The sequence below is a fragment of the Onychostoma macrolepis genome, chromosome 16 (assembly GCF_012432095.1).
Source record: "Onychostoma macrolepis isolate SWU-2019 chromosome 16, ASM1243209v1, whole genome shotgun sequence".
In the NCBI taxonomy this organism is placed as follows: Eukaryota; Metazoa; Chordata; class Actinopteri; order Cypriniformes; family Cyprinidae; genus Onychostoma; species Onychostoma macrolepis.
Genome location: NC_081170.1, coordinates 14375057 through 14402700, shown reverse-complemented (window position 1 = coordinate 14402700; position 27644 = coordinate 14375057). Strand labels below are relative to the sequence as shown.

The window sequence follows — 27644 nt, the reverse complement described above, 5'->3', positions numbered from 1 at the left end:
CTATTTAGTGGACGATTTCTGTCACATCATATAGGTCTATTTTAAAAAAAAAACGACGTGAAAAAAGTGCTTTAATTTTTTTTATCTAAATGTTGAAGCTGCTAAATTTTGCTTTTGCTAGTCTATTAGTTTATCTCAATCATAGCAGTTTAAGAAGTGACTCGCAGAATGTTTCAGCAGATTGACTCCTGTAATTGGGTAAATACGGTTGTCACTATTCCACTTGTGAATGGATTATACAGAGCGTGCATTATAGTCGATAGCCAGTCAATATTCGGATTATATATATTTTTTTTCTAAGCACATTTTACTAATTCCAAACCACAAATATACACACAGGAGCATTTGAAAGAAGTCAATTTCAGCAGGTATCTAAAATGAGTCAATACTACTTTTACTACTTACTACTCACACTTTTAAAAACTCTGGATCTACACAAATCACGCAAATGATCTATTTTAGATTCAAAATTACAATTTTCACTTAAAGGTGATAAGTTTGCATCCCTGAATATTCAGTTGTTTATGTCCCTTTTTTATATTTGCATACAGTACATGTCTATTGTGTCTAGAATTATTGTAGCAAAACTGAGCACCTGCGACCGTGGAATTTGTATTTGTAGAGAATATTTCAGTAAAGTCATCAAGAAAATGTTTTAGGAATTGTAAACTTGTATTTTGTTTCTTTCTCTCTCAAACCAACAAAACCTTCTCAAAATCTTCACTGCAGGTGCATAAATCCTATTCTACAAATCACAAATTACGAAATTCACAGGCTGTTATACCAGATTTATGCAGGGCTATATTTCATTTTTCCAGAATTTAACTGTGGTATTTGTAGATAAGTTCATGTTGGAATGACCTGCCCATCTCAATTCAAGCAGCTTTAGCTTTGAGTCTTTAGCCATTTTCAAAAAACGTCTAAAGACACATCTTTTTCATTCACACCTGACCAATTAATGCTATCACTTACCTATTCTATTCAGTTCAATTCTATTCAGTTTGATCGAATTTCAAATTCTAATCAAGCATGCAAGTGGAATCTCACATTCTGATGTCATGTGAGATCTCACATAAAAGTTCTACTTTACAGTTGTGGTCAGAATTATTGGCACCCTTAGTTAATATGATCGAAGAAGTCTGTAAAAATAAATCTGTACTGTTTAAAATGCCACAGATCTGCCTGGAAGAGGATGTGTGTCTATATTGTTTATATGCAAGGTGAGGAGGATGGTTTGAGTGGCCAAAGACTCTCCAAAGATCTCTTGTCAGGTGAGCTCCAAACTCACCAGGCATTATAGGAGAGACTCAGAGCTGTTATTGTAGCAAAAGGAGATTGAAAAAAGTACTGAATAAAAGGGTGCCATTAACTGCGGCCAATGTGTATTAGAGAAAAAATAAAAATACTCCTAATGAGCTTCCCCCCCACCCACTTTTTGATCTTTTATTAAAAAGGATTGACAATGCAGATTTATTTTCACAGACTTTTGTTTATATTTACCAAGGGTGCCAATAGTTCTGACTATGACTGTATATGTGCAAATGTGCAAAATTTGTTCATGACTTCACATTTTTGATTCGGGTGTGTGAATGTGTTTTGCCCCACATTCACATGAGTTTCTTAATTTGTGATTTGTAGAATATGATTTGAATCTCAGAATTTGAAATGATGTAACTGTTGTGTTGTGTTTGTTAGAGAGAAAGAGTGAAAAAACATTTGGAACTCCTAAAAAAAACAACAACAAAAAAACACTTATCTCTGTGACTGTAAATTTACTACCTGTAATACGCACGTGTGACTATTCTTTACACCTACACATTCCACTGTCAGAGGTGCTCAGTTTTGCTATAATACCTTAGACAGGGGTACTCAACTGGTGGCCCGTCTGCATTAATTTTGTGGCCTGCGTCATGCTGAAGATTAATGTATTTTTATTACAGGTTGCGCTCAAAATATTAGGCAGTTAGATTTTTTTCTAAATTAAATGTAACCTATACAATCACAGTAGTAAAAGCTGCTCGATCTCTAAGCGCTGTAACTAACCACGCGTGGCACGTCCCAAACAACTTAAAAGAGAAGCGTTGTCCAACAAAAGAGGACAACATGATTTTACTCCACAACATCAGTCGAGTGTTTGAAATAACTTCATTTTGTGAGCTGATGTGCGGTTTTTGTCACAGAACGAGGAAGATGATATATTCTATACGGTAGGGGTGGGAATCTTCAGGCGCTTCACGATCCGATTCCAATTCTGGGAGTCACGATCCGATTCCAAAACGATTCTTGATCTACATTTTTTCCCCAATTAATCTTTACAACTTTACATCTTAACCAAAATTGCAGTTTCTATGCTTTTTGTTTATAGTCGGAATCTCTGTGTGTCAGTACTGCCATCTTAAAAATAAGGGTGTGAATCTTCACTGGTTTCATGATTCAATTCAATTACGATTATCATTATCAACTTAATATCACGATGCGTCACATTCTCAGTTTTCAATATTACTGCACACGGCTACATTTTCATATCAATTTTATTTTGTTCAAAATTTACTTTATTTTATTTTTTTATTATTATATAAGCAGGCTACTTTAAAAAAAAAAAAATTACGGTAACACTTTCTTTGAAAACCATATTTATAATACATTATAAGGATATTCTTAAGGAATTATAATGAATGCATAATGCATTATAAAAAACCTTATGTTATATCGTCTTATAAATAATCATAATAACAATTACAATACATCATAATGCTTATGCATTTGTGGTTATAACTTTTAAGATTAATGATTATTTATAACACAATGAACACCATATTAAATCTACTTTTACATTTATAATGGACTATATATCTTGACATTATTTAAGAAAAAGCGCACGTGAAAGTCTGTCTCACAGCACAAATTCTGTGCAATGAAGGATTATAAATATTATGAAAATACCAAAGATGGCTGGAAGAACACAGTTAAACCATATCGCGTCGTATGTTTATTGTCATATACTGTTGGATATTTAAATAAATAGTCAGATCGCGAACAGATTCAATCACCCACGCAATCTTGTTCATAAATGACAGGATTCACATGTCTATTAAAGCCTTAAATCACAATGTAACGTTCAAATCTGCGTTCGCACTGATCCAGAGTGAAACATCTTTACAAAGTATTTTGTATCGTTATACAGAAGCGATCAAAATTGAAGCATCTTCACTTTCAAAAAGGTTATTTATTCTAATAAAGATTGTATCAATTACAACATAACGCCAGCAGGTGGAGACAAGTGACTTAAACTGAGATTCGTTCAAAAAACATTGATTCATTCAGGAACGAAACAAGTGAAGTCTTCATGAGCAAGTCATGAGTTATGAATCATTTGTTTCACTTTATCAGTTCGTTGAATATTGTATTCTATAAATAGACAGCAGCAATTTTTTTTCTAGAAACTCTAGTAAATTACATTTTTCAGAATCATGGTGGGAGAATAGTGATATCTATTTTAAAAATATAAATATGAAAAATAATACTACTTCTTCTAAGTACTTTGTGAACTATGTTTGCTCAATAATGTTTTTAGTTTTAGCATTTTGAGTTTGTTCAATAGGCTACTCTGTTCAATATAGCAAACCGAACTTTTAATCCAATTTTGTTCCAGATTTTTACTCTTAATAAAATAATAATTATATATATATATATATATAATATTTATTTCATGCTTAGTCTTATTTTAAATAGGACAAGGACAAGCAAGACTTAGATAAGTAATAAACTGTATTTCTAAATCAGTAAATCTGCAAATATTGTCTTAAATAAAGTCTGATGATGCAAATTGTAATTTGTGGTTTATATTATATTATATTATAGCAATATGTAGTTTAAATGCGGCCCGCTTGGCCTCTGAACTTGAGTACCCCTGCCTTAGAACATAATACCAATAATACTATGGTAGTAGTCAGCCATCTATGCAAAAGCAGAGGTCAGTGTGGTGTACTGTAGATACAGCTGTCCAGGCCAACATCTGATGTACTGATGTCTTCAACTGGGAATCCAGAAAACCTGCAATAAAAACAGTACAGTTCAAAATCCATCATACATAACCAATATATCAGGACCGGCCAATCCTGTTCCTGGAGATCTACCCACCTGCAGAATTCAGATCTCACCCTGATCCAACACACCCGTCTGTAATTGCCAAACTGCTTTCATTGATGCGCTGTGAGGTAGATTTGTTGACAAGTTCCTACCTAAAAATACATTGATAAAACAGTTTTTTCATAGTGGATCATTTAATGAAGTCGTTCGCTAAATAATATTAGCATTGCTAACAGGCGGGACCTTATGAGAAAGGCATGTAACAGCTTTTTAGGTTAGTTAACAGGCATTTACATTTGCATCATAAATACATACTCAGTCCCAAAGTGCTCCTTAGTAAACGTGGTAAAAAGATTTCTAAACTGATTAATAATTAGTATATAAAAAATGAATAGAATAGAATAGAATAGAGAAAAGGGAGAAACACAGCTAAACCCTCCATCTAAATCTTCTCAAACAAGTCAAAGAAGTATTAGTTCCTGTTCAGAAGTTATAGTACACAGGAAAAAGAAATGAGACATACAATCACCTCCTAACATTTTGCATTATTTGGCAGAGTTTTGCTTACTAATAAATGTGACCTGTGCTGGCAAAATGAGTCGGAATGCACACAAGCTAATTTCAAGTTACAGGCAAAAGAAGTGAAAGATGTTGATTTTGGTCGAATTTGAGTTTTTCACAAAAATGAGTTCATTAAGCCCTCTTCTAGCGATCCCAATGCTCTAAATAGTATTTAAACATCTAAATATATCTTTATTTACATGTTTTCTGAAAGGAGTACCTTTTTTTCCGCTCGCATCTCGTGCTGACTGTCATCCGAAGCTTAACGACGCTTCTGACGGCGTGTGATCCCGATAAATATACACACATACACGGAATTACAGTATTTAAGTATTCATGCAAAAATAATCTGTTATGTCTTAAGTGAACGTTTGGGGAAATGTTGGGTAAAAACATTGGATGTGTGACATTATATCCGTGCAGTAGGTCTAATATACACAGGGGTGCAAACTTGTCACTTTAACTTGTTCTGAGAAATTCGCCGTTTTCACGTTGAAATAGGTCATTCACGTGAATCGTGTAGATCTGTAAAAAAAAATAAAATTGGTGGTGGGGGGTCATCTGCGTATCTGCGAGTCATCTGTGTCACGTCACCTGTAGCGTTTTTCCCGTTGGCAAAGGAATGGACCCGCCCTACTCTGCCTCTGATTGGCTTACCTTAATTTCCTTTCCCTCATCCAACCAATCTCACTCCTGAAGCCTAACTTTTAGACGCTGCAGGCAACTGTCCATATTTCCAGAGGCTACGTAAAACATGAAGGAACAAGCTAACGGCAAGCAACTTATTTTTGAAGTAATTGGGCTATGCTGGTGGTTAGATTAGCCTGTTTGTAGCTAGCTAAATTAAGTTCGCTTGTGTTCCAGTATAAATGGTGATTACCGCGTGAGACTGCTGGTTTTTTTTTTGTTGTTGTTGTTGTTTTGCGTGAGGCTGCTGTTGCAATAGCTATGAATATTGTAAGTTACTTTATCGCTACTTTAGTTTCTCTACCCTTTCCAAACTGCTCCTCAGTCTCGACCTTAACATTTGTCTCACATATCAGTAAGATATTACTCTGACATGAAGTTGATTTGAGAACTGTTCGACCTAGAAGTAAAGCATGCTGTTTAATGTACAGTAATATTAGTATCACTCATCTTCTTTTTACAATATGTACAGTAAACCTCGCGATTGTTTTCAGCGACAGGCTTCAGCCATTGTTTAAACTCATCCTTCTCCAACCAGGAGTCCGCAAATTTACATTTCCCCATTTCGGAGTCTGTTTCGCGACGTATGGAGGGCGACACATCGACACATCATCTAACCGCGCATTTCGCAAAATACCTGACGTCACCCGTAGACAGCGCGCACGCCTTTGTTTTTTAGTAGTTATGGGGAGGAAAATAAATATATTCATGCATACTTTTTGGAGTCAAACTCTTTTGACAAAGCTTGAACAGAATTTAATACCTCATAAAATCGGGATTAAGACTTTTTAATACCTTTTAAGGGCCTTAATTTTCCCAAAATGGATTTATCAACTTTTAATACTTTTTAAAACCCCGCGGACACCCTGTAACAACTCATATATCATTTTGAAAAGTGAAAAAGTGACAATTATTTGAAAATTTGCTCATTTTGCCAGCACAAGTCACAAATGGTGAAATCTCTATACAAGTAATTCAGAGAACAGGTAAACCTTGTTCATTTACATATATTACCAACACTGTAACAATACAAAGCTGGTTGAAAATCTGCAAACTTACCTTTTAGGGCAATGATTACAATATAAGGATTATTTGGCAGCTTTGTATGTTCATCTAGTTGCGTCTGAAGTTTTTGTGAGTGTTGGCGTCTTCTGAAGTCTTCACACGCGAGGCTGGATCCAAACTGGAACTGGTGTAATCTCTAATAACCTTGGGATGGACATCCCCAGATATAAACAGGAAAGCAAAAGGAGAAAGATTAGAATAGCTGCTGTTCATATTATTTCAGACAAAAGATTATTTATTTAATCAAATATAACTTATTTGCAAGGTTATGAGATGTTTTGTGTGAATGTTAAAATGTAATTTATTCCTGTGATCAAAGCTGAATTTTCAACATCATTACTCCAGTCTTCAGTGTCACATGATCTTTCAGAAATCATTCTAATATGCTGATTTTACCAAAGTAGCATTTCTGATAAATGGGTCATTCTATAGAAATGTACATTTTTCTGTCCCTAGCCTTTACAGAAATATAACACTTGAAAAAGACTTTAGGGTTACAACTTGTTTTATATATTTTAAATTGAAACAATATGTTATTTGATCAATTAAACATTCTTGAGCCATCAATGTGGCAATATTTGTTTTAATTAATTATAAAGAATTCCAAGCACCACAAAACTGCTTGTCCCCACAGCCATGTACAGAGGGAAAGTGCTTTAATTTGAGAATACTCAAAAATCTGGAATACAAATGATTAAACTACTTCATTTAGTGAGTATACCATGACTGACAACATGTGGTTTGATACCTTGCAGCAGACATTCTGCAAAATGCATTTTTCATGAAAACTGTCACTGGTGTTACTGTCACTGGTGTCACCTCCTTTATGGGTTACACCAGTGAAGATCAGTTTATGTTTATGTTCTTTTACTAACTCCTTTCACTAATTGCCAAACGTAACAATTTAGTCTCATCTATTAATTATAGTTGAAGAATAAGTATCTTTGGTCTAATGTATGTCACTGGTGATTCATTGTGTCACTGGTGTTATCGTGTTTTTTCTGTCACATTACATAAAATGTGTCACGATAATAATTTTACATCCATTGAATTCTGCTTCACTCAAGAGTTAAGATATAAAGGATTGCATCATTACTTGTTTATAACTGTTTTTTTCCCCAAAAAATATTTTCATTGTTATAACAAATACATGGTTGCACAAATGTACTAACATCATTCAATCACGCTTTTAACAAACCTGATTAAAATAAATAAAACATAATCTCCTTATTTGTTGCATTATCATTGTTTTCATGTAACTGACTACATGTGCTGAAATAAATCGAGAAATAATATTTCATAAAAACCTCTAAAATTGACAAAGAAGGTAACACCAGTGACAATTTTTTTTTTTTTTACATGTGGTCTTTAAATAAATCTACAAAAAATATTTAAAAAATCATTAAGCTGTCATTTATGTGTATTCATAATGTAAAAAGGTAATCTAATAATGTGGTCTAAGTTTAAATGTTAAAAAAAGAAATACATTTTAAGACATCTTGCCAAAAGTACCAAAAGTGGATGTTTCTGTAGAATGACCCAAATATGAATGTAACCTGTGCTGAGTTGTATTTTTGTGTGAATGTTTTAACAGTGTAAAGTTTGTATATTTGTTTATTTTATCAGGATTTTTTTAAAGGAAATTCTTATTTTTATTCAGCAAGGATGCATTAAATTAATCAAAATGAGTGTAAAGTTTTCTGTTTCAACTAATGCTGTTCTTTTGAAATTTCTATTCATCAAAGAATCCTGAAAAAAACACACACACACAAAAATATTGTGCAGCACAACTATTTTCAACATTGATAATAATCAGAAATGTTTCTTGAGCAGCAAATCAGCATATTAGATTGATTTCTGAAGGATCATGTGGCTCTGAAGACTGGAGTAATGATGCTGAAAATTCAGCTTTGATCACAGGAATAAATTACATTTTACAATATATTCACACAGAGAATAGCTATTTTAAATTGTAATACTACTGTTTTTTGTTTGTTTGTTTTTATCTGAATTTTTAATAAATTCAGGCTTGGTGAGCATAAGAGACTGAATTTTGAACATTAGTGCATGTTTGAGGTTAACTTGCCAACCATATTGTTCATTGTGCCTGGGAGATGTTGTCCGACAGGAGGTCAGCTCTAAGTCTGGAGTGCAGGCCATCAACATGGAAGAATGTAGGAACATAAGAAGCAATTTGTCACAGAGCCAACAATATTTAATATACAATGCCAGCCAGGTTTATTACAAGGAACCAAGCTAGAGCAGGTGAAATGTAGAAAAAAGAAAGAATACAGAATTTGCTTCTAGGTTTACTTATTTAATATTGCTCATACTTCTTACTTGTGGATGTCAAAGCCCTCTTAAAATGTTAAGAAGCTTCACCTGTTCACTTGTGTTCCTTACTTCTCCGTCTCGGCTCCCTTCAGAAATTGTGAAATCTTGGAGCCTCCCATCTTGCCGTGCTTTTGTTTTTCTTCTGAAATCACAGAACAGTTTATCATCAATATTTGTTTACCATGAGAGATCAAAATACGTTTGAACTAGATTCACTTAATTGTCCCGCTGATGTAAGTGACGTCACCGATTAACGGTACAGTGTAGGCTATATGTTTAGGTTAAATAAATGAGCCTATTTCCAATCACCCACTGAAAAATTACCAGCAAAACTTTTACAGAACTGTCAAAACCTCTCATCTACACATAAAGATATGAATAAAATCCCAAACATTCAATAAGAGCTGTCTATGGAGTTAGCCTAACGTTACGTCCTCTGAAAACGGCTAAGATGCTAACGGACTTGTTCGAAGACACTAAACCATTTCTATGAACTAATTTCACCAGAAACGAGTCAAATACAAGCAAGAGAGGCGTCAGGAATAACTGTATTTAATATTTGTGAGATTTTAGGAACTAAACTTACCGAAAACAGTAAAAACAGCAGCGAGAAACGGAGCTTCCTGCTTGTCAGTCGTTGTGTTGCCGCTCAGTTTCCATGGCAACTCCCTCCGCTCCAGTGTTTGAACCAACGCGGCTCGAACGTTCAGCACGCACGCATTAAAACACGTCACAATCACGCAGAATTTACATAAATAATCATATAAAATTAGAACATTGCATAAATAAATAACTTAAATCTAATTAAATTATTATTAAATCATACATTTAATTTATTTAAATGTAGTTCTATGACACCCTGCACGTTATTGTTGGATAAAGCAGCACTTTTATATATATATATTTATTTATTTATTTTTTAATGAACACTCAACCACCTTATTTTATTAGAAAACCTGCTTGCATGTAGACCAGGGGTGGGCAATTAATTTCCCTAAGGGTCCAAGAGAAACTTGGTCAGTTAAGAGGGCCAGATCAACACACCTAACTAGATTCTTTATAATAAATAAATAACAACAAAAATAAACAGTAAATGAATGAAAATGTGAAGCAATATTTTATGAAATTGCAAAAAAAAAAAAACAGTGTTTCAAAAACTAGCATCACAACTTTGGACAAAAAAAGCAAGTACCTGTATTTCAAAGACCAGCATCACATTAGAGTAATTCCAGCGTTATTGACGTGACATTCGCAGTCAAAACATAAATTCTCATATAAATAGGCTATTAGACCTGTGTTGAACCATCTCTTTATATTTTTCTAAATTCCCGAAAATAGAGTCTAGACTTCAGGGGTTTTATATTATGTATTTATATACGAGTTTTTGGGGAGATAACATAGGCTATTTTGTACGATTTACAATGCACAAGCCATAAGCAGCAATATCTGCCGGATGTAGAAAGGTTGTCTATTCATACATTTTTTTTTTGTTTGTTTTTGTTTTTGTTTTTGTGTTTGTTTGTTTGTGTGTGTGTGTGTGTGTGTGTGTGTGTGTGTGTGTGTGTGTGTGTGTGTGTGTGTGTGTGTGTTTCAGAGGAAAATCAATGTAGCCTAGTCAACGTGATCTCTCCGTTACGGACTTGACAGTTCTAAGAGCGGAGACGGGTAGCTATTTAATAGAGCTGCCCCCAACTATTTAACTAGTCGTTCATTTAAGTCAACTAGGCCTAATCGCATGTTTATCCAAAGTTTATAATCCACAGTGAATCTTAATTCCGCGCTCAAGCACACGCATAAAGTTTGCCACAAAGCACAGGAAAAAGTCGCCAAATGATTATGAATGTGTCGGGAAAAAGTAGTAATTTTAATTATTTATTAATATGAGTTGGGCCTATTATGAGTTTCGAACTGATGTCGTTTCATTATTAGGAAAAAAATAAAAATGCAAGTGATCTCGCGGCCGCCCCGTCATGCATTCCACACTCCGCACAAACATCTGAATATGGGCCAGTATAGACCTACTAGAACACATAGGTTTATTAACATAATTCACCAGTCTACACCCGAGACAGATGCAGTTATAACTTAAAACTGAAGCTATTTTAGTTTTAAAATGATAATGTCTATCCTATATATGCCAGCGGTGTAAAAAATGTCTGCAGAAAAAAATAACAAAACATTCGACAAAGCTCGAGTTAAAATGTTTTGTCATTCATTGTTTTTAAAACTTTCATCTTCCGCTAATATTTAGACACAGACGGATAAATATAAAATAACGAATAAAAATAATTTTTAGTTGCCCGGGTACAGTACAGGCCTGTTCCACTCTGTGAGAGAGCAGGCGCAGATCTCCGATTCCTCTGACCAAGTTTCAACCTGTATCAGACGTTATGATTTCGATCAGATGCGTCGGCTGTGTCGTTTGATAAGCTAACGTGGTTTCGACGTTGAATCGATGTTTCATTTTCGACGTAATAACGTTCTGATGTACCGACCAAATAATGAACGTTGATTCAACATCGAAATTTGATTGACGATCGATACTGACCGTTACAACCAAAAATCGACGTTGATTCTATGTCAGTTTGCTATCTGGGTATCTTTAAGGAATAATCATACAATGTCTTCGATGTTATTATCAATATTAAATTCTTGATGACTGCTAGTTGTTTACTACTAGTAGTAAACTTATTCTGATCTACTTGGCAGAATTCAAATGAGCCATTTTAATCTAGATTAATCTAGATTAATTCCAAGATTACAGTGAGAATAATCTAGATTAAAAAAATTAATCTATGCCCACCACTAATAAATACACAATTAATTCATGTATAAAATGAACTGTGTGGGAATAGTAAATTGTATTATACATTTTCTGATATTATTTAACTGTTTTAAAGTCATTGCACATAAACCTAAAAATACTGAGTAAATTTTAATCTAAAATTTTAGCACGTTCACATCCACGTGACTGAATCAAATGCCCGCGTTTTGGATCCGAGGCAGACGGTTACGATTGTCACACGTGGATGCAAAGTTATTGTGTACGGTAAGTTATTGCCTTTTTTGTAGTAATTTATGACAATGTATAGGTCCATGATAATTTTAAAAGTCCGATTGACTTTGTTGTGTAACTCTAGTAATGTTAACTCGAATTGTGTGAAAACGAATCAATAAACTATACATTTCGTGTCTATAGCACGATTTGCCTTGAGATTATTGGACCAACCAAAATTGCCCTAAACGCATAATGTTACAAGGAGCTGCGTTTGATTTCTGGATGAAAAGCACAGTAACGTTTATACCTTCTACATCTTTGCGTTTTTTTCTCAGATATATTACAAATAGTAATAGTGTAGAACAAATACTTCGACATTTAGCAGCATCGTTTTAATCATAAGCCATCTAAGATTTAGAATCTACAAACTGGAGATTTAACTTTTTTTGTACTTGATCATAAACTATTATTTCATTGATACCTAGACATTATGATTGTTAACAAGCATCACATCAGAATACAACTCCTGCTTGTATTTCAGCTTCTGTTTATTAATTAGTTCTCATGTAATTTTCTACCTTAAGTGTAATGTATTTTTATTAATTCTGTTGTTTTAATATAACTAATTGTGTTTGTTCATTTACAGGTTGACTGCATTTAGGAAATCTCCCAGACGCATGGTTTTCAACCCTGGTGTGTCATCAAGGATAAACAGTACACTTTTATCTTATGTCTTGGCCATGCAAATATTGCAAATTTGAGACATCAAAACGTTTAGAGCTGTTAAAGCATTACAGATTGAAACATCCACATACCGGTCAGGGCTGGTCGGTGCCTTGCTTGCACTTAAATTGTCCTTGTTCGTTTAAAGGTTGGGGGGCTCTTAGAGCACATTTGTCTAGAGTCCATGCACAACCACAACAGTTAAGTCAAACTGTGTCCTTTTCATGCCTTGTGTGCAATTCATTTAATTGTCATACAGAGAGGCAATTTTTGGAACACATTGGAGTTCATCTGAAAACACAAAACTGTTCATTGTGTTTTTAAAGACTGTGACTACAGTACCAATATATATTCAACTTTTGCTTCGCATAGATGCAGGAAGCACACTCCTCACTGCCTTGAAGATTTTAAGAATACTGTATTCCAGACGTATTCAGATCAGCCAACTGAAGATAGTTTTGTAGAAGAAAGTGAAATTGTTGCTTCTGAAGAAACTCTTGTAAAAGAGGGTGAAGATTTGTGTGAAGTCATCGTTGATCAACTTGGTTCCTTATTGCTTAAATTAGGCTGCATTTTTAATGTGCATAGTAAATGCATTGATGAAATTGTAGATGAGCTTCAGTTTATTACTTGTACAGCATCTGAACCCATAATCAAAGACATTGTCCACAACACATTAAAAAACTATAACTGCAGTCTTGAAGAATTGGTTATCACAGAATTGGTAAATAATATTTGCCAGTTAAATCCGCTTAGTGCAGCCTTCAATGGGAAAGGTCCTCTTGCCACAGCATTCCAGCGGAATAGGTACTGTGACGGGAGGAGCCAACGACAGACACAGTGGGTGTGGCGTCAGGCCTCGGAGAGGCTTCTATTAAACAAAAAAAAAAAAAGTCAAGAAAATAAAGTGTCCAGGGGGAAGAAGTGTCCAAACGAAACAGGGAATCTGGTGTACTCGTTGTGCTGCGGGGCTTGTGAAGGAGGGCAGTGTTCTGGAAGGGAAGGGTCCAGGCAAGGGGCGGAGTCTGGTGGCCGCACGCGCTCCCGCTCTGGTCCGGGGCACGAGGGGCGGCGGCTTCTCTTGAGCGGCGGCTCTTCCTTTTCCTTCCGCGGCCTTTGGCGGCCCGTCGGCCGTAATACGGGTGCGGTTCTCACGCTGACTCTGGAGGTTCTGCGACTTACATCCTGGGTGGTGCGACGTCCCTCAACGCACCCTTCCTGGACCCACGAGGATACAAGCGTGCATGCACGGGGGAAGAGACCGGTCTCTCGAGGAGAGGCGCGCTTGGCATTTAAACAGCGGCGGTGATGAGGCTTCATTCCGTTCAGCTGTGCCTCATCACACGCCGCCAGCCGTCGGGAGCCTGGTGAAGGGCGGCGAATACGGGACGGGGTGGTGATGATAATGAGGGGGAGGGCCACCGACTCGTCAAAGTACCTAAAGAAACATTTCTCTATTGTTGAGCCATTGGAGTATATACTTGATGAAAAAGAGGGAAGGACGTTCCAGTATGTACCAATTTTGCGGTCCTTGTCAGAAATTCTAAAGAACACGGACATTCAGGATAAGGTGTTCAAGAGTGCAAGACACCATGGACCATGTCAGTATGCAAGTTTTCATGATGGTTCCAACTTTAAGGAGAACAAATTTCTATCTGAAGAGGTGTTAAGACTTTCACTTTTACTGTACTGTGATGATTTTGAAATTTGCAATCCTTTAGGAACCTCGCGCAAAAAACATAAGATAAGTGGAGTCTACTGGGTGTTGGCTGATGTTCCTTCTGTATTAAGGTCTGCATTATCATCAATTTACTGATTTGGCCAAGGCTGATGATGTTAAAAAATTTGGCTATTCTGCAGTGCTGGGGCCATTGTTAAAGGATTTGAAAAGCCTTGAAGAGGATGGAATTTTTGTGCCTCATTTTGGGAAGAGTTGTAAAAGGGACAGTATTTTCTGTGATTGCTGATAATCTTAGTGCTCACTCACTCGGAGGTTTTGTTGAAAGTTTCAGTGGGTCACACCCTTGCAGATTTTGTGCTGGAGAACGATCGCAGTTTCAAGAACTTGAAGTAAGGACAGGAGCGTTCCCTAGCAGAACAAAACCGCAATATCAGTTGGATGTTGAGCGGCATTGGCTAGTAACACCCACAGCCATGGAATTAAAACACATTGTGCACTTACTCAAAGTTTAAGTCATTTTCATGTGACAACCGGTTACCCACCTGATGTACTGCACGATTTACTCAAGGTATTGTACCTGGAGAATTGGCATTGTGTTTTGCTCTCTTGATAAAGAAAAAATATTTCTCTCTAGAAGAGCTCAACAGAATCATCAAAAACTTCCCTTACAAGTGGAAAGACAAGACTAATTGTCCCCAAGGAGTACCACAAACATTTGCTTCCCGTAAAACCATTGGTGGTAATGCCCATGAAAATTGGTGCTTACTGAGGCTTCTTCCACTTATGATTGGGGACAAAGTACCAGAAGAGGAACCGGCATGGCAGTTACTGATGACACTCAAAGATGTTGTTGAGTTGGTTATGTCACCTACCTTTACTGAGGAAAGCATTGGTTACCTGGACAGCCTGATTGCAGAGCATAGACAGAGATTTAAAAGTGTTTTGCCACATGAGAAATTGATTCCGAAACACCATTTTGTGGAACATTATCCACAGCTCATCAAAGCATTTGGCCCACTAGTGTCTTTATGGACAATGAGGTTTGAGGCTAAACACCATTTCTTTAAGAAGATAGTGAGACAAACCAGCAGTTTCCGTAACATTTTATTGTCCATGGCAAAAAAACACCAGTTGATGATCGCATACCATCTGCACAGTTCAAATGTCAAGAAACCAGCTGTCACTGTGTCGAAGATGACAACACTTCCAGTTGAGGTTGTAAATGAGAGTGTGCAAGATTTTCTAGCACAGAAATTTCCCAAGGAGACTGTTGTTAATTTGGCTAAAACTGCAGGATTTCAAGGCACCAGCTATGCTGTAGGCATGATGTTGGTGTATGGCTCTACCAGTGGGTTGCCTGACTTTGCCGAAATACTACAAATTGTTGTTGTTCAGGACTATTTAGTGTTTGTTGTGAAACTGCAAAGTGCGTGGTACTGTGAGCATTTTCGATGTTTCAAGTTAGAGTCCACAGGCATAGTCAAGGTAATAGAGCAGTCACAACTTGATGACACATACCCACTGTCTGCTTATGCAGTACAAGGTGATCGAATGGTTTCTCTGAAACACTACATCTGCTGATCAAACTTGGTAATTTCAGAAGGGCATGTGCTTTGTTGTGTGACACCTTGTCAAAACATATTTGTGTATTTGAAGACTGCATGACATTAAAGAAAAATGTGGTCTGTAATAACTTGCCAAATAATACAATATGCAAAAAGATGCATTCATTTTTTTTTTTTTTTTTTTTTTAGAATTTTGGCTTCAGATTTGAAATATATATAATTTAAAATTTAAAATGAGCAATTAACATACTTTTCACATTCTTTCTGACAAAAAGACTCTTTTTCTCCAGTCTCTCTTTTATCAATCCATTTAAAAGTTAGACAACACCTAACTTTATGAATTACTTATTTTATTTAATTATTGCAAACCTTTGTAATATTTTGATTGTTTCAATGTCTTGCAGCCTTATTTCTAATTTGTTTTAAATGTGTATTAATTTCCATACATTTAATGTGATTTTGAGCAGAAATTGTATTTGATCTTGTCTTATTTAATCAGGTCTTTTTCTTAATTTCTCTTGCAGTTCTGCTCGCCCGAATAATGTCTGCCTTCACTCAACTACGTGTTATCATTGATGAGACTACAGTTCATAAATTAACCCTTCCACATGGATTCCCTGGAACTGTAGATGAACTTTTGGCAGCTGCAAAGGATTGTTTTCAACTCCAGGGAAATTTCACTCTTATGTATATTGACCAAGATTTTGATAATCAGTTCTTCACTCTTACAACAACAGACCTGTTAAAGGACAAAGACACAATCAAACTTGTTACAACAGAACCTTCTGTTATTCTCACGTTGACTCCTGTCAATGAAGCTGCTGATTCATCCCCTTCAGTGTCACTCAGTCAGTCTTTCCAGGATGACAGTTCCTCAGCTAGTTCATCGGACACCATTATTTTACAACAGCCTCCAGAGTATTGATCAGAAGGATGGCCAACTACTTTTGTGATACCCAGCTTTTCGTATAATGTTGAAATTCTCCTTCAGAAAGCAAATGAGGTTTTTAGAAGTGATGGAACACTTCTTAATAATCCAAGCATTACCTCTGGTGTGCTTGAGAAGCTTGCAGAAGAAATATTCCGCTACACTGCCTATCCCACTGGACTTCAAATTGAGGTTGTTGTAGAAGCTCTGTTGAAGAAACATCCTTGTCTGAGGGAGCCCGGTACCTCATTTTCAGGTATGTACGGGTGGCAGCAGCGTCTTAAGTATAAGATGGCCAATTATCGTTCTAAATTGAGAAAATGTGAAGTACCTTGTCCCGAGCTTGACATCAACTCCTTAAAAAGGAAATTACCCGGTGAGCAAACTCCTGCAAAGAACTGCAAAAGACCGAAGGGAGCGGAAGTCAACTTCCTACCTCCACATCCAAATGGAGAAAATGTTGATAGCCTTGAAATGGAGAGGCAGGAGCAGAACGAAGAGGTAAAAAAAAAAGAACAACCATAACGTGATAAAAGAAAAAAAAAAGGCAAAAACATTCTCCTATCGAAGGCTTGAGGTTGTGAGTGGTAGTCCAGCTGCTGAAGACTTCAAGGAGAGATGGACTGCCTTATTTTGTGAAGCTGAGGTATGTAAATGTATTCCCTTTATTAAGCCCTCTTGTTTGGCCAGAAACAATCATTTAAAAGTATTATTTAAATATTGATCTCTTGTCATTTCAGATAAAAGAAGAATTTAGGAGACTAACTACGATTTCCCTGGAACAGAGCTTCATGAACAGGCTTGACGCCTACACACCAAAAATTATTACCCTAATGAAGCTCAAGGGAGGTGTTGTGGGCACCAAGCTGAGGCCGTACATGGACATACTGAGTCAGGTGTGTTTGGTAAAAATTGTGCTTGTTCACTTTTTTCAGGAATGTGGTCTGTCTCTCACACACTACACACACATACAGTATCAATCCTCACTCAATAGTCAGTTTTAATCACTTTTATTTATATAGTACTTAGGGGTGTGCGATATGACGATTTTTGATCGTGGACGATAAAAATGTCTCCACGATCTGCTTTTGAAGAAATATCGTAGTATCAGCCGCAGTTCTTATTCCTCCGTCTCAATATACTGTACATTATTCGGATCTGCTTTAAAGCCTTGCCGGTTAAATGTTTTATTCACGTGTCGGCCTGACGTGCGCTTTTTCTGAGCCCGTACACCCGAAGCGCGCGTGCTAAAGCCTGTCAAAAAGCGCCTGATTACTGAACTAAGTTATCTTGTGCACTAATACTGTCAAAACACACAAGTTTTATGTATAGACTCCGTTGCTTATGTCTAAAATGAGTAAGTAAACAGCTGAGAGAAAACGGATGCGTGCCTCTGTATATTAGATGCGTGCATGTCTTAAAGGGGCAGTACTGAACATGCAGCCGACTGTAATTAAAGGGATAGTTCACCTTAAAATTTAATTTCTGTCATTATTTACTAACTCGCATGTTGTCCCAAACCTGTATTAATTTCTTTCTTGTGCTGAACACAAAAGAAGATATTTTGAAGAATGTGGGTAACCAAATAGTATCTGGTCCACATTGACTTTTGATAGAAGGAAAAAAAAAATACTATGGAATAAGTCACTGGGGACCAGCAACTGTTTGGTTTTCCACGTTCCTCAAAATAGCATTTATGTTTAGCAGAAGAAACTCATTCAGGTTTAAAGAAACTTTTGAGTGAGTAAATGATGGTATAAATATAAAACACGTTTTATTTTGGGGTTAATTATTCCTTCAATGTTAATAAAACACCAAAGCACAGAGAAAAATCACTCACTACTCTTGACTGAAAAACGTTAATACAGTTGATTTAATAGGAATCAATCTATATAGTGTTTTATTTTTATATTTTTGATTAAATTTCTTGAATGCTTCTGCTAAATACACCTATTGTAACACTGTTTTATTTATATATTATGTGTATTTGTAATGTGTATCTTTGTTCTCATTTTTTAATAACAAAGATAAAATAATGACAAAGATTTTTATCTTCGCCCACTTTGGCCTAAATATCCACCATTCTTTTTTAATATTTTTGTTATCTTGAAAGGTTTTGTCTTTATAATAGGGAAATTAGTTTGGCTGTAATGCTCAGACAACTTGCAAAATAGTAAAACCAACATGACAAAGAATCGTGATAAAATCGTGAATCGTGATTTTTCTTAAAAATATCATGATATTATATTTTTGCCATATCGCCCACCCCTAATAGTAGTTTACACAGCACAGATGAGGTCTTAAATCAGGGGTGTCAAACTCAGTTCCTAGAGGGCCGGAGCCTTGCACAGTTTAGATGCAACCCTAATTAAACACACCTGATCCAGCTAATAGTAGTCTTCGCTCAAATCTCTGCTCCTTGCATGTGTATGCCATTGTATTATCACTTGGTAGTTTGTTTTCTATGGATATTGGTTATGTATTGAAAATAATTATCTATTCACAGAACCAAAACATTGAGATGAGGCGTGAAGCTGTTATCCGGAGCCTCATACTGTACCTTGGCGAGAAAGAAGAGGAACTGTTTGAAGATTGCCAGGTAAAGCGTTTTTTATTCAATGTTATGTTAAAATTCTATTACCGTTAAAAAGTTGAGTTTTACCGTTTCTGAATCCATTCAGTCGATCTCCGAGTCTGTCGAAAGTACTTTTAGCATAGCTTAGGATAGATCATTGAATCCAATTAGACCAGTAGCATCGCGTTCAAAACTGACCATAGAGTTTCGATATTCTTCCTATTTAAAACTTGACTCTTCTGTAGTTATATCGTGTACCAAGATTGTCGGAAAATGGAAAGTTATGATTTTCTAGGCTGTGTGATATCACTGCGCCTGCTGCGCTCATGTTATGGCAGCACAGTTCCTGGATTATTACGTCAGAATGAGAGTATAGTTCCAAATCATATTGGCCTAGAAAATCATAACTTTCCATTTTCCGCCGCCAAGAAAAGGTGTGGATTCAATTGCGAACTGTTAGTAGGCTACTGATTTTATGATTGATCATGCTACCTGTTACGGCATTCTAGTCTTTACAGTGCTTTGTTATATGGAACTGTTTGGTATAGATCTCGATCTAACTAATTTGTTTGTCTACACCGTAATTTAAATGCAACGGACTTTGACAGACTCAAGATACTTATGCACATGATAAAGGATGTCTTGAATGTGAAATAAGTTTTCTGCATTTGTGGATAATGGCTCTGACCATGGTTTGCTGGAGTCCCAAAGCCTTAGAAATGGCTTCATAACCCTTTCCAGGCTGATACAGGTCAGCTATTTTGTTTCTCATCTGTTCTTGAATTTCTTTAGATCACGGCTTGATATGGTGCTCTTTAAACATGCTTCACTTTGTCAGACAGGTTCTATTTAAGTGATTTCTTGATTCAACAGGTCTGGCAGTAATCAGGCCTGGGTTTGCTAGTGAAATTTAACTCCGATTTCTAAAATAATGTGGTTAATCACAGTTCTTTCATGATTTAACTGGAGGGGACAATTAATTTTTCATGTAGGGCCAGGTATGTTTGGACAGCTTTTTTCCCTTAATAAATGAAATCATCATTTAAAAACTGCATTTTGTATTTACTTACATTATCTTTGTGTAATATTAAAATTTGAATCTTTTAAGTGTGACAAATATGCAATAAAAAAAAAAAAGAACAGGAAGGGGGCAAAAACCTTTTCACGCCACTATATATAATATATATACACACACATACAGTATAACAGTAAAATAAGCATACAGATGTAAATGTATGATTCTTAAGGTTTAGGTAAAAATGTATTTCTTGATTGGGATCAATTCTAATTTTGATGAACCGATATTGATTCTTAAATCCTAAGAATTGATCTTTTAGTCTATGCTGTTTGCAGTTTTGATACTTTTGATTGGAGACAAAGTTTGGCGCTTTTTATTTGCCGTGACAGATCCACCTTAGTTCAATTGAAGCATGTGTGAACCAATCATCTCTTTCCCTTTATACTATTTACTGCAAAACATAAACAAGATATGAACATCAGACGTTATGCTGAAAGTTGCAGTACAACTTTTTGAAATGTATCTCCCATTGAAATGTATCTCATCCAGTGTTTCAACTGCAGAAAGACGTCAATAAAACAGTTGTAAACAATAGGCCTTAATCATTTAACTTTAGCTACATTTATCTCAGAAAAGTCATCAGATGACTAAGGCTTGATAGTCACCTAGAAAAAAAAAGAACTCTAAAGAAAATTATTTTAAATAAATATAATTATGCACTATATTATAATTAAATGCACTATATGTAATAAATATATACATTTATATTACACACATTCATGCAGTCTCTGGGAATCAATCCGGAGCTTGGCATTGCCAGCATTGGCAAGTTGTGTACACATATCTGTAGATACTTTTGCATTTTGGGTGCTGTCAATACGTACGAATACTCATAAATATTAATAAGCTCAGGCTGGGGTAAATCAGCTTGGCACCTTGTGAAGCCATTAAATGTCAATATTACATATATAATGATGTGATTATTAATTTTTTAGGTAAAATCTGTCGATCTAATCAGATCATTGTGAGAATTATGATAATGTCATTCCAGCAGGAAGGACACTGACATGATTATCTCAAGATAAATGTAACGCTTTTCACATTCATTCATTGTAAAAGCCAGATGGTTAAAAATCACACTGCCGCTATAATCCCACTGAAGTAACGCAAAATACACAAACATAAACCATTTAACCTGGACGATATATCTGTCATACAGTCAATATGCCTGTCCTCTGTACTGTACAAATAAATGGAAGAGACAAATGATGAAACATACTGGTTGAGGATGAGCGAGGGATTTTAAATCTGTTGCAGCTGATCAAATGAAACGGCAGAACAATCGCATTACCAGGACAAACAATCGGATTAGTGATGCTGAATGACATTTCCTCCTAAACTGATTTATGTCTGTTGTTGTCTGCAAGGCCTTTACACACACACACACACACACACACACAGAGCCGTGAGAACAGGCCTGAACATAACATGACACTGACGCTCCAGCAGGTCTCTGAGAAACTGCCAGCCGTGTTTTGCAGCGCATTCATTCTGTTTAGTGATATATCGCCCATTGGGGCAAGTAATTTTTTACTGTCCTGATTACAATAAATATGGAGTAAGTGATTAAAGATGTACTGCAGGTTCATTTAAATAGATCTAATGCATCACTGTACTGGCTGTTTAATATTGCACATTGTGTTTACAAGTTCTGTAACTCAACTAAGAGTAAATATTACTGGTTTCAGCCAGTCCAGCTCCATATTTCACACCTACATCTCGTCTGTGTGCTGCCAGCTACGGTCTATACGTGTCAGACAGCGAGCAACATCACTGACCATGACCTGCATTCTTTTATAGACTTCAACATACAATTGAATCTTAAAGTAGTGGTTCTCAAACTTTTCAGTCCAAGTACCACCTTTGATGTAATCAGAACATCCAAGTCTCAAAATAATGTTCAGTTTTTTCTGAATTGAGAAAATCAATGTCTGTTTCAGGTTTTTTATTTTCTGAAAGTGCTTGGAACTCCTCCGTCTGGCTTAAATATTGATACCACGCTCAAAGCTGTCAGTCAAAAGAAAGCCTTCATGGTATCAAGCATCTAGTTACTTTCAGGGCAAAAAGAATAACATCTGGCCTGTTTTGTTTTGTATCATGAAATAAAATTGTGGTAAACAAACTCGGATATACCCGGATCCAGTCCGTATCCAGCCCAGATGGTGGATCCAGCACCTAGAGATGACCTCTACAGCCCTGAATGTCAGCAGAGATCAGGGCAACTAGATGAGCCCCAGAGACAGATCCCCAGTGAAGACCTCATCACCTAGATGGCCATCGGGACAAGACTACGGGAACCAGATGAGCCCTCTGCATAAACTGCTGGTTCGTCTGGCCAGAGTAGAACTGGCCCCCGACTGAGCCTGGTTTCTCCCAAGGTTTTTTTCCTTGCCGCTGTTGCCTCTGGCTTGCTTAGTTGGGGACACTTAATTTCCAGCGATATCGACGATTGCACAGATACTATTTAAACTGAACTGAGCTGGACGATGATATCACTGAATTCAAAGATGAACTGCCTCTAACTGAAAATTGAGTGTTTACTATTGCACTTTTGCATTACTGACACACTATTTTCTTATTTGATACTGTAAAGCTGCTTTGACACAATCTGTATTGTTAAAATAGCTATATAAATAAAGGTGACGACTTGACTTGATATATCTATAGATATATATCAAAGATCTCTATATGTCAGTCAAAATAGCAATTATACATAATTTATACACATTACCGTTCAAACGTTTGGGGTCTGTAATATCTTTTAATATATTAGTATATATTTGTATAGGTAATTAATATATACATGTGTCTTATGCTCACAATGACTGCATTTGATCAAAATAATTTACGAAAATATAATATAAAATAGCATTTTGTTTATAATTCTTTGATGAATAGAAGAACAACAGAATTGATTTGAAATAGAAACCTTTTGTAACATTATATTGATCAATATTAATGTATTGTTGAATAAAAGCATTACTTATATATATATATATATACACACACATATAATGCATCCTAAAACAATAATGTGTCCTAAGAGCATTAAATATAAAAGCATTCTTTTTCTTTTACCTCAAACTTTTGAATGGAAGTTTTTATTTTTATTAGAAATTTTAGAATCCCTTCTCCTACTAAGTTTTCTTTGCCACTTTGGTTGCCTTTGGATCACTCACTTAGGGTACTAAAGCACTATTTTCTGTTCCTGAAATGATATGTATTGTTAAAAGTGCTGTGCAGTACAGCAGACTAGATGCACACCCATTAAACAGCCTCTTTTCAGTGAGGTGACTGCATTTGACTGTGCATTCGCCCACTAAGGTCTGATTTATTCTGTCTCTCCCTCATCACAGCCCCATAACAAACCCCCTCTGGTTGTGTCTGCGGTAACCCGTCTATCCTCTGCTCTGCTCATGCATAGCTAACCGATCTTAGGCAAGCGCACGTTTGAAAAAGAAGTTTGACCAGCAGGGAAACAGACGAGGAGGAAAAGCCTTCACTCAGACTGCAGGCTGAGTGTAGCCATCACTCGTCTCTCCTCTCCTCTCCTCCCTCCTCTTTCTCTCTCCGTGTGGCTCTGATTGGGCGGGCGCTTTGCCGCACACGTGTTGTGATGGCTTTTGTCTCCCGAGGTAACAGAATAAAGGCAGACAGCTGGAAGCTCAGCCCAATATTCACCTGTCACACCGGGCTGCCTGTGACAGGCTCCCCTGCTGCTGCAAAGCCACCGCAGAGAAATGATGCTAAATTAGGATGCTGCTTCGGTCTGTTGTCTCTGTCAGAGATCTCTCAGAAAGCTCAGATATTCTCAGCGAGCTCAGCTCGGATAACAACTTACTGTATCACAGCTCTTAATATTGCGGCAGTATAGCCTCCGCAGGTCCCCTCGCCTGCACGCGCTGTTAGTGCTTGGCCTGGTAATAATAGGAATTCAGCCTGAATGACAGTATCTGTAATTGTATTTGTGGGACAGGCGTAATTGGCCCAGGGTCACGTTTAACTTGGCACTGTTAGTGCTCGTGGCGTTTCCATAATGAATATGCAGAATCACTTGAAAGGACAAGAGAGATAGCATTCTCTCTTAATGGATCCATTTTTAAAGCAAAGATCAGTCCATCAGCGAAGAATACAGAGGCATTATGTTTTATTGACGGTGGCCGTTGTTGGCGGGCGTGTTTGGCAAACTGAGAGCGAGCGAATGAAGGTGAGGGAGAAAGGAAATGAGAAAAAGAGAGCAAGAGAAAGGCGCAGAGAGGGTTGCGGGATGTTTGTAAGAGAATTGATTTTGCTCATACATTTTCGCCGATAACAAGGAAACAGACCAGGAACCCAACTAATAAGCTATTAGAGTGGATGCTCCTCCAAGGGCAGTGCTCGGGTTTGAGGGGTTTTAAAACAAGGATGTGTTAATTAGAGGGTTACACAGAGAAAAATAGAAGCTTCTATCCCTCATTTACACATGGCAGAACCATTTCAGTGCTACTGCAATTCCTTTTTCCGTTAATTTGATTTCCTAATAGAACAAGCGGTTTCAGCGGTATACCAACACCAAGATGAATTTATCATGCAGATCTTATAATATTGCACCATATTAAATATGCCGTGTGCTTAAAGGAGTAGTTGAAAAGGGATTTTCACAAATAGTTGATTGCCAGTACATGAAGTTACATGAGTAACTTACATTTTATGCACAGTATATTTAGTGAACAAAGTCAATGCAGAATCAACTAATTTGTATCTTGAGAGTAGTGGTTCCTGAATGAATTTTGTTCCTAAATGAATCATAATTCCAAACGCATCTGTTCGAATGAATAATTCTGTGTTTTGAATTTATCGATTGAATGAATAATAATTGCATGATGCACTCATAATGAATTTTGTTCCTGAATTGTATTTTTTTTTATCTATTGTCTGAATGAGTCAGTGATTCACATATGTAGACTGTCACTTGTTCTGTTCCAGAATGAATCATTGTTCTGAATGCAGCTGTTTGAGTGAATAATTCTATGTGTTTTGAATGTATCGGTTAACTGAATAATTCCATGACTCACTCATAACAACTTTCGTTCCTGAATTAATTTTTTTTTCTTTCAAATCTATTGTGTGTATGATTCAGTGATTCACAAAAAAATAATAATAATAAATTAAAATAAATAAAAAATGTGCACATCTATGGTCAAAAAACCTAAATGATTCACTGATTCACATATAGACAGTCACTTGTTTCATTCCTGAATGAATCTGTGTTTTGAATGAATCAGTTGAGTCAATGATTCTATAACTCACTCAATAAAGACTGATCCTAAATGAAAAAATTTTCAACAAATCCTTTGGGTGAATGATTCACAATTCACATATGTAGACTGCCACTTGTTTCATTCCTGAATCAATCATTGTTCTGAATCAAGACTCTGTGTATCGGCTGACTGAATAATTCCATTACTCACTCATAATGACTTTTGTTCTTGAACTTTTTTTGCAAGAAATTCTGTTGTGTGAAAGATTCAGTGATTCACATATAGACCATCACTTGTCTCATTCCTCAATGAATCTTTGCTTTGAAGACTTCAGTTGAGTGAATGATTTCATAAGTCTTGTTTAGTTTCTTAAAAAAACAACAAATCATGTAGACTGTCACAGGTTTTGTTCCTGAATGAATCATTGTTTTTAACAAATTGGTATTTTTTAGACTATGCAGCATAGAAATTTGGAACAGCATGAATTACTGATGTAATTTTACGTGAACTTTCCCTTTAATGTGTCACATTTTCATGCCAATAGGTCTGTCTCCTCAGTCTTTTTTTCTGTCTTCAATCCATCTTCATCTCTCTACAGACCTGCTTTAATTTCACCTCGTTTTCTGTTGCTCCATCACTCTCTTTGTCACTCTTCCCTTTCTCATCCTGTCACATTTGTTCCATTCTCAGGTTCCCTCTTTATTTTCTCGTCTCCCTGGCGCACACATCCTCTCCATCTCTGTCTCTCTTTTTGTCCTCTTTTTTTTCTCCTCCGTCACCTTCACTGCTCCCTTTCACAATCTTTTTGTGACTCTCAGATGTATTTTTCCTGCTTATTCAGATTTAACATTCCACTCTTCCCTCACCCCGTCATTTTTTTTTTACTCCTGGCAGTGTTCTGTTGCAGAGGCAGTCAGCGTGTGCTGCGTTTAAAGATGAAGACACACGGCACATTCACTCTCATCCTGACGCATTTCTGAACATCAACTCGTACCTCACAGCTCACCCTGTTCCCAGATGAGAAACAGTGAATCGATAGGAAAGCCAATCAGCTGCTTGGTTACAGACAGGGCTGGACGTTTTTATTAATGAATATAATGCATGGCCAATAGAGAGAGTAATCAAAAGAGATGTTTTGTGAGTATCATCCTTTCTGAATCGGGGAAACCCAGCAAAATTCAATTTTAAATAAAATAACTGCTTCTAATTTTACTTGTCACTGATCCAAAAAAGCTGGTTCATTACTGTTCTGCTAAACCAGGTTTGTAATTATATTTGTAAAGCTTGCTATTTGAGCCATTTTATTAAGGCTTTTATGATTATGAAGTTATTTCTATAAATCCTCTTGACTTTCCCCTGACTTTTCTGAAACTCTAAGACAAACCTTCTTGTGTGACACTCATGAATTGATAAATCTCTTCTGGGGAAAAAAAAGTTTAAACCAGCTTAACAAGGTTAACAAGAAGGATTTTGTGACCAAAAAGTAAACCAGCTTAACACCAGCCTGCCCGCAGGCTATGAGACCAGCTAAATTAGACCAGCTAAAATCAGCAAATAACCTTAGGATGGTTTAAACTGTTCTTTTTAGCATTTTTTTAAACACTATTATGACTTCATTTAGATGTTGCCGTGATGTTGTCGAGTTAAACTGTACCAAAATGCTCTGAGAAAGCTTTCCTGCTCACATTGTTATTGCAGTGATTTATTACATCAGTTAATAAATAAATAAATAAACTAATACCTATTTTTATACTGAGCTGAATGAAATCCAGTCCTTTTAAGGCCAATATTTGTACAGGGAAAGTACAGGACATAATGATCCAACATGAGCTGTTGCAGTAAAAAAAAAAAAAAAAAATCGGTCTGGTTGTAATCAGAAACCCAATTTGGAGGTGATAAAAAAAAAGCAACATTCTCAGAGTCAGGTTTGTGCTCCATTCAAAATTGAACTGATGATTTTTGCTTTTTAAATTCCAGTTCAGTTCCTGAATTTGAATTGAGGTAGAGAGCAGGATGAAGAATTGCAAAGTTTGAATTGTAGTATTAAAATGAACCAAATTTCAAAGCAATTTGTGTAACTGTAATATGTCCAAGTAAGGTTTGTATATACAAGCGAAGTC

At 36.3% G+C, this 27644-nt stretch overlaps 1 protein-coding gene and 1 long non-coding RNA gene across 4 annotated transcripts in view; one reads left to right on the top strand and one right to left on the bottom strand.

Moving 5' to 3' along the window:
* Positions 1 to 3717: 3717 nt before the first annotated feature.
* LOC131521203 (uncharacterized) lies at positions 3718 to 9471 on the bottom strand. The gene is made up of 6 exons (XR_009266229.1): positions 9323 to 9471; positions 8785 to 8878; positions 8493 to 8546; positions 6397 to 6546; positions 4141 to 4241; positions 3718 to 4053 (listed from the first exon to the last, which is right to left on the bottom strand). It is a non-coding gene; the product is annotated as an uncharacterized LOC131521203 (long non-coding RNA).
* Positions 9472 to 11679: 2208 nt separating this feature from the next.
* The window catches only part of sema6e (sema domain, transmembrane domain (TM), and cytoplasmic domain, (semaphorin) 6E), a 196773-nt gene continuing 180808 nt past the window's right edge, over positions 11680 to 27644 (top strand). For all 3 annotated transcript variants that reach the window (XM_058745855.1, XM_058745849.1, XM_058745851.1), the window contains exons 1-5: positions 11680 to 11785; positions 12381 to 12427; positions 16228 to 17277; positions 17372 to 17527; positions 19138 to 19230. The gene's annotated coding sequence lies outside the window, so the exon portion shown is untranslated. The remainder of the gene's footprint in view (positions 11786 to 12380; positions 12428 to 16227; positions 17278 to 17371; positions 17528 to 19137; positions 19231 to 27644) is intronic.